We start from the raw sequence: 10,722 nt of genomic DNA on the forward strand, positions 1-10,722 counted from the left end.
TTAGTGTTTAGGCATTAATTATGCTCCTACTCGAACAAGCTTCAATAAAAAGGTACTTGTACTAAAATCGACAAAGATGGGTAGGTAGGTAGAGAATACCTAAGGATGCGAGATATCATGGTCATACTTCTTCAATCATGCGGTGCCATGATCTTTTCTCGACCATAGCCAGCCTAGAGGTTAATTCTAGCCAATGCATCCATTTTCTTCGAGTCATCTTACTCTGTTGGACCGTCAGGCGAGGTTCTTTCACCTTCAATCGAGTTTAAGTAATCCTTATCTCACGACTTACATCGAACATCCATTCGACTAGTCATACTTGTGAGCATTCTTGTGCTCGCCAGTGACATTGTCTTAACTGAGTGTTCTCCACTTGACGCTTGTAACTTCGCTTATCTCGACAATGTACTTCGCTCCTTCGTACATTTTCTCATCTCTTTTTCATCTTCGTTCTTGACCACTCGTTCATCCCACTCTTCATATCGAGTTGGGATGTCACCGACATGAGTCCTGATCTACCACGGGGTCAGTCTTCCTTTATCAAGCTCACTGTAAGCTTCTTTCTTCATCTTGAGTCAGGAACTAGCTTAACTGACCTACCAGAATAAGTCTAGCTTCTAACCAAGCCAAGGCCAACTTTCCAACGCCCATCAGACGGCCACCGATATTCAACGATGCCATCTCGTACCTTAGGATGACATAAAGCTTCACTTCGTCCATGGACACATATATCGAGAACCGACTCTCGGGTCATTCCCATTTACCAGGACCAACGGGGCAATCATCAATATGAACATAATCATGACATGACGACACTTGCGACCATAGCCTGTCGTTTGAGGATATCGTGTCGCTACCCGAGCATATATACCAACCTCCATTCTTCCCGAGAAGGCGCATTGTCGACACTCCCGTGCCACCACACACTGTCCTTGAGTTACTCCTTCTCATAGGAAGTTGTCTGAGACACTCATCCTGCAACACTTGCGCACCCCATGACACACTTGTGTGTCATGTGATAGCTCACTCAGGCACCAAGGCCCAGGGGTGGTGGAGAGCCAACACCATGCCTCCCCTTATAGTGCTTTCTGAATATTTCTTAATTTGCCACCCATGCATATGGATTATGGCAAATGGTCACTTGCCAGCATAAAGCTTTCGTCTGAACTCCGATTGACATGAAATTCGATGTGCTTGCATATTTCCTCAATATGCATCGACGAGACCTGACTTCCAAGGTTATGGCCCGGGACCCTATTTGGCCCCCACTAAGCTTGTCACTGACACCACCACTGACACTGGTGCTTGTCTTCTTACTTGATATTCAACCTGACATGTTTGCTCATTCTTTTTTGTGTGTTGGATGATGCATCGTCCTCGATCGCATCATGACACTTCACTTATCTTGCCCTTTCTTTGGCCTGATGGATGACACCCTTTTAGATGTCATCGTGCTTGCTTCTTTGTCTTGTCCACTTCGTGGGAGTCTCAAGTTACTTTGTCATATAGGTTTGAGACGCTCTCTCCCACTTAACACTGTCATCGTCCTCAATGACGCTATTTCTGGGTTGACACATTCTCCCCACTTATTCTTGTCATCGTTCTCGATGATGCTCGCCCTTATATTAAGGTCGAGACATCCTTCCTTGCTTAATCTCGTCATCATCCTTGATGACGCTCTTCCTTATAGTAGGGCCAAGACATTCTCCCCCACTCATCATCGTCCTCAATGACGTCCTCTTTATTTAGACAGGTTAACTGACTTTGCTCTTTTTTTTTTGCCGTGTTTCAGACAACATTAATTTGGCACAATGCTTACGAGACTACGCCCTTTTGTGGACTTACTTGCGCCCGACTCGAGGACTTGGTCCGAAACATCTCATCAAGACATTGAACTACACTTAGGCACTCTTGCCCTCATTTTAAGCCCACATGACTTCAACTTTTCTGTTCTCTGAGCAATTGAAAATGGAATTTCATGCTGAGATAGTTAACTCTTCTCCTCTGGTCCTTCTTCAAAGATGACTCTTCCCCTTTGAACCATTCTTTGTTACTGAGCCACCTGCTGTGGCAAAATAAGCTGCAAGGTTGCTTCAACTGAAACTCATGCATGCTTTCTCTTCTTCACTTGCTTTGGTTCGCCAGATTGGCACTCCTTCGCATGAGCTTTTTCTGGATACTTTACCTTCCTCTTGCGAAGCCAACTATCTATCTTTCATGGATTGGCTTAAGGGGCACACGTGCTCGCCTTTTGGAGCACACTTACGGGGTAAACAACCCATGTTCTCGAGTTACTGCCCTTTTTGATGGCTTGTTCTTAGCCACAATATCCACTCTCGGAACACTTCTCTTCCTTTTCCTTCTGCTTTTGCACTTTTGCCGACACCGTCTCTTTTGACTCTCTGCATATTTGCTTGCAACCACTGAAACTGTCCTTCTTGACGACAATGGTTATTTCAAAGGCACCATATTTGATTCATCTTCTGTTTCTTTCCTTTCCTTTTCTTATGCCCTATTATAGGCCATTCTCTGGCTATGACTTACCCCTTGGCTCTTTTTTCTTTGATGGCCTGGAGGCCATCTCGTTGATTGGTACTTTTGCCTTGATGATCTCATCTTTTGCTTATAGATTCCTGAAGGAGTCAACGCAGACTCTGCCAACGAGCCCAACAATCACAACTCTACTTCCTCTTGACTTGGACGAATGTCACCCAGGCCTTTCTATACCTAAAAAATGACTATCTGACTTGCTTTGAAGGGGATTAGGGTCTAAAACTCACCCAACCCATCTCCCTTTAGCTTCACTTCTACCACAAACAACAATGTACATACTTGAACGCACAACTTCTGGCTTATGAAGGACCCGGGTCAAGTGAATGTCACTTCCACGACTTCTCTTTTGAACTTTGTTTTTGCCACTGTTTTAAGAGCACTTTTTTTTTGGCTTATGTGGACTCAGAGCGAGCAGATGTTGACAGATTCTCTTTCTCTTCTAACGTTGCCTCCAATCTGACATTCCACAAGATCTTGCCACCTTTCTTCCTCTTACTCTTGTCTTTTAGCACTCAGTATTGGACCACTTCACATCAACGGGCCATTAACGTGCAACTTCGCTTTCGGGGCATTGGCCACTTTTGCCTAATTTCAATTTGATTTGTTTCATTATTTATTTATTTTTCAATTTTCTATACTGGAACACGGAACCACCAAACTCCTAGGCAATATAGCTTGGTTATTGCTTTCTGATGGGGTTGACTCCTCTCAACCAAATAACCTACTTTTGGCACTCGTCGAGATTCAAAGAGTCAGGCTTCAACCCTTTTCTATCTCTGATACGGACTAACAAAACTGCCTTGCCGAACTAACACTCTCGACACACTTGTGAAGTCACTCTGATAATAATTGGGTTGTCCTCGAGGTTCGACTCAAGACACAAAGTGTATCTCTGATACCAAATGTCACAGTCATACTTCTTCAACCCTGCAGCGCCATGATCTTTTCTCGACCATAGCCAGCCTAGAGGCTAATTCCAACCAATACATCCTTTTTTCTTGAGTCATCTTACTCTGTTGGACCGTCAGTTGAGGTTCTTTCACCCTCAGTTGAGTTTATGTAATCTTTATCTCACAACTTGCATCGGACATCCGTTCGACTAATCATACCTGTGAGCATTCTTTCGCTCGCCAGTGACATTGTCTTAACTGAGTGTTCTCCACTTGATGCTTGCAAATTCTTATTTCAGCAATGTACGTCGCTCCTTTGTACATTTCTCCATCTCTCTTTCAGCTTAGTTCTTGACCACTTGGTCATTCCACTCTTCATATCGAGTTGGGATCTTATTGGCATGAGTCCTGACCTACCACGATGCCAGTCCGCCTTTATCAAGCTCACTGTAAGCTTCCTACTTCATCTTGAGTCAGGAACTAGCTTAACTTACCAACCGGGATAAGTCTAGCTTCTAATCGAGCCAAGGCTAACTTTCCAACGCTCATCAGACGCCCACCGATATTCAATGATGCCATCCCAAACCTTAGGATGACATAAAGCTTTACTTTGTCCATGGACACATCTATCAAGAACCGACTCTCGGGTCATTCCCATTTACCGAGACCAACAACACAATCATTAATACAACATCATTATGGCATGACGACACTTGCGACCATACCATGTCGTTTGAGGATACCGTGCCGTTACACGAGCATATATGCCAACCTCTACTCTTCTCGAGAAGGGAAATATTGGCACACCCGTGTAACCTGACACTGTCCTTGAGTTACTCCTCCTCACAGGAAGTTGTTCGAGACACTCACCCTGCAACACTCGCCCATGCCATGACACACTCGTGTGTCATGTGGTAGCTCACTTAGGCACCAAGGTCCAGGGGTGGTGGAGAGCCAACACCATGCCTCCCTCTATAGTGTTTTCTGAAAATTTCTTAATTTGCCACCCATGCATATGGAATATGGTAAATGGTCACTCGCCAACGTAGAGCTTTCGTCTGAACTCCGATTGACATGAAATTCGACGTGCTTGCATATTTTCTCAAAGCATCTAACTCCAGAGCCATTTTCCAAACTCGCAACGAGACCCTGACTTCCAAGGTCATATAGCCTGGGACCCCATTTGGCCCCCATTAAGCTTGTCACCGACACCACCACTAACACTGGTGCTTGTCTTCTTACTTGATGTTCAATCTGACATCTTTTCTCACTCTTCTTTGTGTGTTGGATGATGCATCATCCTCCTCATTGCAACATGGCACTTCACTTTTCTTGCCCTTTCTTTGGCTTGATGGATTACACCCTTTTAAATGTCATCGTGCTTGCTTCTTTGTCTTGTCCACTTCGTAGGAGTCTCAACCCACTCTGTCACAGTAGGGTTGAGACATGTGACAACTCTCTCTTAGGACATTTTCTTTCTAAATCGTTTTTTATGCCCTAAAATTTGGTGTATTCTAAAATATATACATGCATATGTATTTGGGAGTTGCATTATGTCATTGGCTATTTGCAATCAATTGCAAATGTAAAGCGTAGTGTGAAATTTGATCTGTGACCTTCTTTTAAAAGCAAGAGATCGTGTTAAGAGTTATTTCATTTCTAGTTTGATATCTCCAAATCAAAGGAATCGAGCTGTCTTTATGATAGTTCTTATTTTTTGGATTTACTTTCTTCTTTTTAATTGATGAGGCGTTGTCTATTATGCAGGAGTCGGTTGATGTCTTCTGTCATGTTTAGCGATGTCACAATGTTCTAGCGCACTCTGTTGCGACTAAGGCATTGAAAGAGCAAACTTTTTTTCTTCTTTACTTTCCTTACCCCCTGAAGGAAATCTAAACAGACATCCATGTGAGCAGAAGTGGATTGTTCCAAATCCCATTGAGAATGAACACAAAATATTGCAGTCTTACATGGAAACGATTATGCATAATCAGAAATTACAGCATGCTACTTAATATGAAGATACAAGGGATAGAGTATGCAAAAGATACAAGGGATAGTGTATGCAAACCTTTGAAGAACTCTTCTTCAAGTTGAAGGAAATCATACATGAGGATTGCTATGAGTAGCGGAATGATCATTCCAAATTCCATTCGACATTGAACATAAATAATTACAGTACAAGAAACGGAAACTTACAGGTCATACACAATACGAAATTACATCATGCTTTACAAATGAGATCAAGGGATAGAACATCATACCTTTGAAGACTCATCTTCAAACTCCCTCAATCACGAATGCTTATTCAATCTCCAAGACTATAACACATGAATGCTCGAACATCGGGACCGCAACACAATACGTTCAACAACAATCGCGAACTCAACGATCTCCAAGATCACGAACCCAACGAACGGCCTCCAAAACCTCGACTTAGTCGAGTTGAGTAAGACACCACCACAATGGTTATCTTGGTATTCTTGGTGTGAGAATCCAGAAGTGTGTACTCTGTGTCGACTTGGTTAGAGGAAGAGACCGGAAGAATAACAATCGTGCAAACGATTGAGCAAGTGGGAGATGACATGAGTCTATTGTGTAGACGAATGCTCAATCGTATAGCAAATGCTCTGTGATCGTATAGCAAATACTCTGCGATCGTTTAATTACGACCTGCTGAGTGAATTATTATATAGTGTCACTCCACGATCGTTTAGTCTCTTTTTTAGTTATCGTTTAGTGAAAACAATTCTCACTTGACAGCATACCGTGAGTCTATCAGAGAATGAAAACTCTCATAAATTTAGGAAAATATTTTTCCTTTTATCTCACGGTTACTATGAAACTACCAATAACCTCCCACTCAGTTGGTTATTAGAGAAAAAGATATAATTATCCAATAATTAATATTATTATAAATATATATGATAACCAACTTAACCAACTTACCATATTATATTTATAATTTATAGTTTTAATATTTGATCTCATGAAACATATAAACTATAGTTATTTTTCTATTTCATTGCACTTAATGTAAATCATATTTACATTAATCCTCCACTTGATGTATCTCATACATCATATCGATCATATCATACATAATCGAATTTTCTCTTGTCAATTTGAACATTTCAAATCAACACCAAGAATTGGTTCTCAACTTGAATCCATTGAGCTACCAAGAAGACCTTATGAACTTGTAGCTTGAAGCTCCAACAGTACGTGAACAACTGATTAAACTCTTTAGTCATGGGATCCACCATCCGTTAACTACCAGGCACTCCACTAAAGACTGACAACTAAACTCTCCTTACTACAAATATATTTTGTGTCCATATCAATCAATCAACAGTGCGATAACCCTTCACAGATCACTCGTAAGTACAACTGGGCCAATAACCGTTATGCCTCTGTAGTTACATCTAACTTCTTAAGTACCACTGATCCCTCTAATGAACATAAATCATAGTCCTACTATGACTGGGTCCTCTCTTCCAAAGAGAAGCTGTGGCCACTATGTTCAAGATCTGGAATCAGCCCTTAAGGAAACAATCTATCTACTTACCCTTGCTTCAGAGAAGGAGTGAATTCCATCTTGTGTAACTGAGTTCCCAGCTCCCAAATCAGACAAATTCCCAAAAAGGTAGTCATGTTGAGTTAGCAATCTGGCTACTCTCACCTATACTAATAAAGGACTGCCCTCAAAGGCAGAAGTTCCCAAAATACTTAGGATTGAGGTCATGTAACCTATGGTTGTTAGGTGAGATGTAAGTTTCAAGTGTCAACGACGTTAGATAAAGAGACTATTCATCTCGTGGTTTGATCTTATACAAACTCTTTGTATAGGACACCCCCACTCGCATGTCTCCACATGAATGGTCAGAATCTACCATCTGTAGTAGTTCACAACACTTGTAAACCTCTACAAAGCGAGCTATATTTGTAGTGTCACTAGGACTAGGTATCCCTCCTTAATCCTTATACTACAGACCTATTTAGGTCATCACTTAAGGCATGATCCACTTGTATATCTCATATACATGCTTAAGTTTACATACAATAACCATGGAGCTTTGTTTATTGAATATGAGTAAATGCCAAATAAAATAACTCTTATTTTATTCATAACAATGTGTACAGTTTACAAACTACGAGACTCCGAGAGAATTAGGACACTAATCTCAACATAAGTATCTCTCGATCGTTCAACAACATGAACTCAAACACAATGATCAGAACATGATCTCAACGGATGACTGAATGAACCTCGATCCCAATCGAGTCCAACTCGATCCTCGAATGGAACTAGAACACCACCACAATGGTTACCTTGGTATTCTCGGTGTGAGAATCCAGGAGTTTTAGGCTCTGTATGATTTTGGATTGAGGAAAGCAGGAGGTAGACGATCGAGTAAATGGAAGATGGAGGTTGTCTATCGTATAGACAAAATACTCAATCGTTTAGAAAGCTGAAGTCTATCATATAGACTTTGCTACTTGATCATGTAGTAACGAGTAAGCAAGTAACTATCATATAGTAAACTCATAACTCAATCGTGTATGCTCTCTATGCTATCGTTTAGTAAAACACTTTTACTTGATAGCCTTTTTTTTGTGAGATTATTCCAAATGAATCATCAACTTAATTTTGGAAAACCATTTTCCTTTTTATCTCACAGATACTATAAAACTTCCAATACTCCCACTCAATTTGGTTATTAGAGAAAAAGAATAATTAATTATCATATAACTAATATGTTATAAATAAATATAATAACCAACTTATCATATTATATTTATAACCTATAGTTTTAATATTTCATCATATGAAACATATAAACCATAGTTCTTTTTGTATTTTATGGTATTTAATATAAATCATATTTATATTAATTCCTCCAATTAATATATTTAATACATCACATCAACTATATCACATATAATTGAATTTTCTCTTGTTAATTTGAACACTTCAAATTAACCCAAAATCTGATTCTCAACTTGAATCTATTGAGCTACCAAGGGGACTTCATGGACCTGTAGCTTGAAGCTCCAACTATAAGTGAATAACTGGTTAAACTCTTTAATCACGAGATCCACCATCTGTTAACTGTTGGTCACTTCACTAAAGACCGATAGTTGCACTCTTCGCACTACAGATATATTTTTGTGTCCATATGACCAATCAATAGTGCGATGACCCTTCACAAATCTCTCGTAAGTACAACTGGGCCAATTCACCATTTTGCCCTGTGTAGTTACATCTAACTCCTTAAGTACCACTGATTCCTCTAATGAACAATAAGTCATAGTCCTACTATGACTAAGTCCTCTCGGGCCAGAAGAGGGTGTGACCACTATGTTCAAGACCGGAATCAGCCCTTAAGGCTCTGCTTACCATACCAATCAGATGAATCGCCAAAATGGTAGGCTTGTTGAGTTGGCAATCTAGCCACTCTCACCATACAAATCAAAGGACCGCCCTCATAGGTAGGAGTTCCCAACTCACTCAGGATTAAGGTCATGTCACCTATGGTCATTCTAGTGAAATGTAAGTCTCAATTATCAATGGCGTTATATAAAGAGACTAATCATTTTGTGGTCCAGTCTTATACAAACTCTTTGTATAGGATACCCTCGCTCGCATGTCTCTACATGAATGGTCAAGATCAGACCATTCGTAGCACTTTACAACACTTGTAACATCTACAAAGCCGGCCGTATCCGTAGTGTCAACAGTATAAGGTATCCCCCCTTTATCCATCTACTACAGACCATTTAGGTCATTACTTAAGGCATGATTCACTTATATGTCTCTTCATACATGCTTAAGTTACATAAAATAACCACGGATTTGAGTTCATTGGATTTGATTAAATGCTTATAAAATAACATTTATTTTATTAATAACAATATGTGTACAAAGTGTTTACAAACTACAGAACCACCAGGAGAATTAGGACATCAATCCCAACAATCTCCCACTTGTCTTAATGCCTCAGAAGACTAATGTACAAAATAAAAAACAATACAATATACAATAAACTACGACATGCTCTATACCTAGTATCATCTCCCACTTACCCTAAACAAGGTGCCGCATGTCTCATAGACCCAGACTCTTCAAATGACCCTTGAACACTTTAACAGTGAGAGCCTTTGTAAACAGATCAACAACGTTGTGCTCCAACACAATTTTCGTGACTATCACATCACCACGATGCATAATCTCCCTGATCAAATGATACTTCCGTTCTAAGTGCTTTCCTCTTCGGTGACTCCGAGGTTCCTTAGAATTTTCCACAACCTCGCTGTTATCACAATCGAGAGTGATCGATAAAGACATATTTGGAACAACTTCCAAATAGGTAAGGAACTTCCTCAGCCAAACAACCTCTTTAGCAGCTTCACAAGTGGCTACATATTCGACTTCTATAGTAGAGTCCGTTATGCATCCCTACTTGATGCTTCACCAAACTACAACTCCTCCATTCAGAGTGAACACTAACCCTAATGTCGATTTCCGAGAATCTCTATCAGTATGAAAGTCAGAGTCCGTATATCCTGTAAGAATCAAATCCTTATCTCCATACATGAGTATATAGTCCCCCGTTCTCCAAAGATATTTGAGGATCGTTTTGACTACCGTCCAGTGATCTAATCCTGGATTGGATCGCTGACAATCCCTACTGCATAACAAATGTCAGGTCTAGTACGTAACATTGCATATGTAAGGCTACCAACAATTGATGCATAGGGAATCCATCTCATTTCCTCAACCTCTTGAGGTGTCTTAGGATACTGTTCCTTAGATAAAACAATTCTATGCCTAAAAGGTAATAAATCCCTCTTAGAATTCTGCATTGAGTACCTGATCAACATCTTATTAATATACGATGCCTGAGACAAGACCAACCTTTTGTTCTTACGATCCCTTATGATCTGGATCCTTAGAACAAACTGCGCCTCTCCCAAAACTTTCATTTGGAATTGGGTGGCTAGCCACTTCTTAAGGCCAGTCAGAAAACCTACATCATTCTCAATATGATGACTGTTTTATGCATCTTAATGGTTGTCAGAAAACCTACATCATTCCTAATAGCCACTTCTGCACATCGCCTCGTGGTACCCTGGGTGTGTCCCCCTATAGGGTGGCTGTTTTGCCCGTTTCTTTATTTGATATCCTGTAAGAGGATAAGGTTACTTAGTCTCTTATCCTAATATGGTTTTTTCCTATGGTCGGTGCATTAGGGCGGGACTCTGGGGCAGAAAACGA

The sequence above is a fragment of the Benincasa hispida genome, chromosome 2 (assembly GCF_027475165.1).
Source record: "Benincasa hispida cultivar pf3 chromosome 2, pf3_genome.v1.1, whole genome shotgun sequence".
In the NCBI taxonomy this organism is placed as follows: domain Eukaryota; kingdom Viridiplantae; phylum Streptophyta; class Magnoliopsida; order Cucurbitales; family Cucurbitaceae; genus Benincasa; species Benincasa hispida.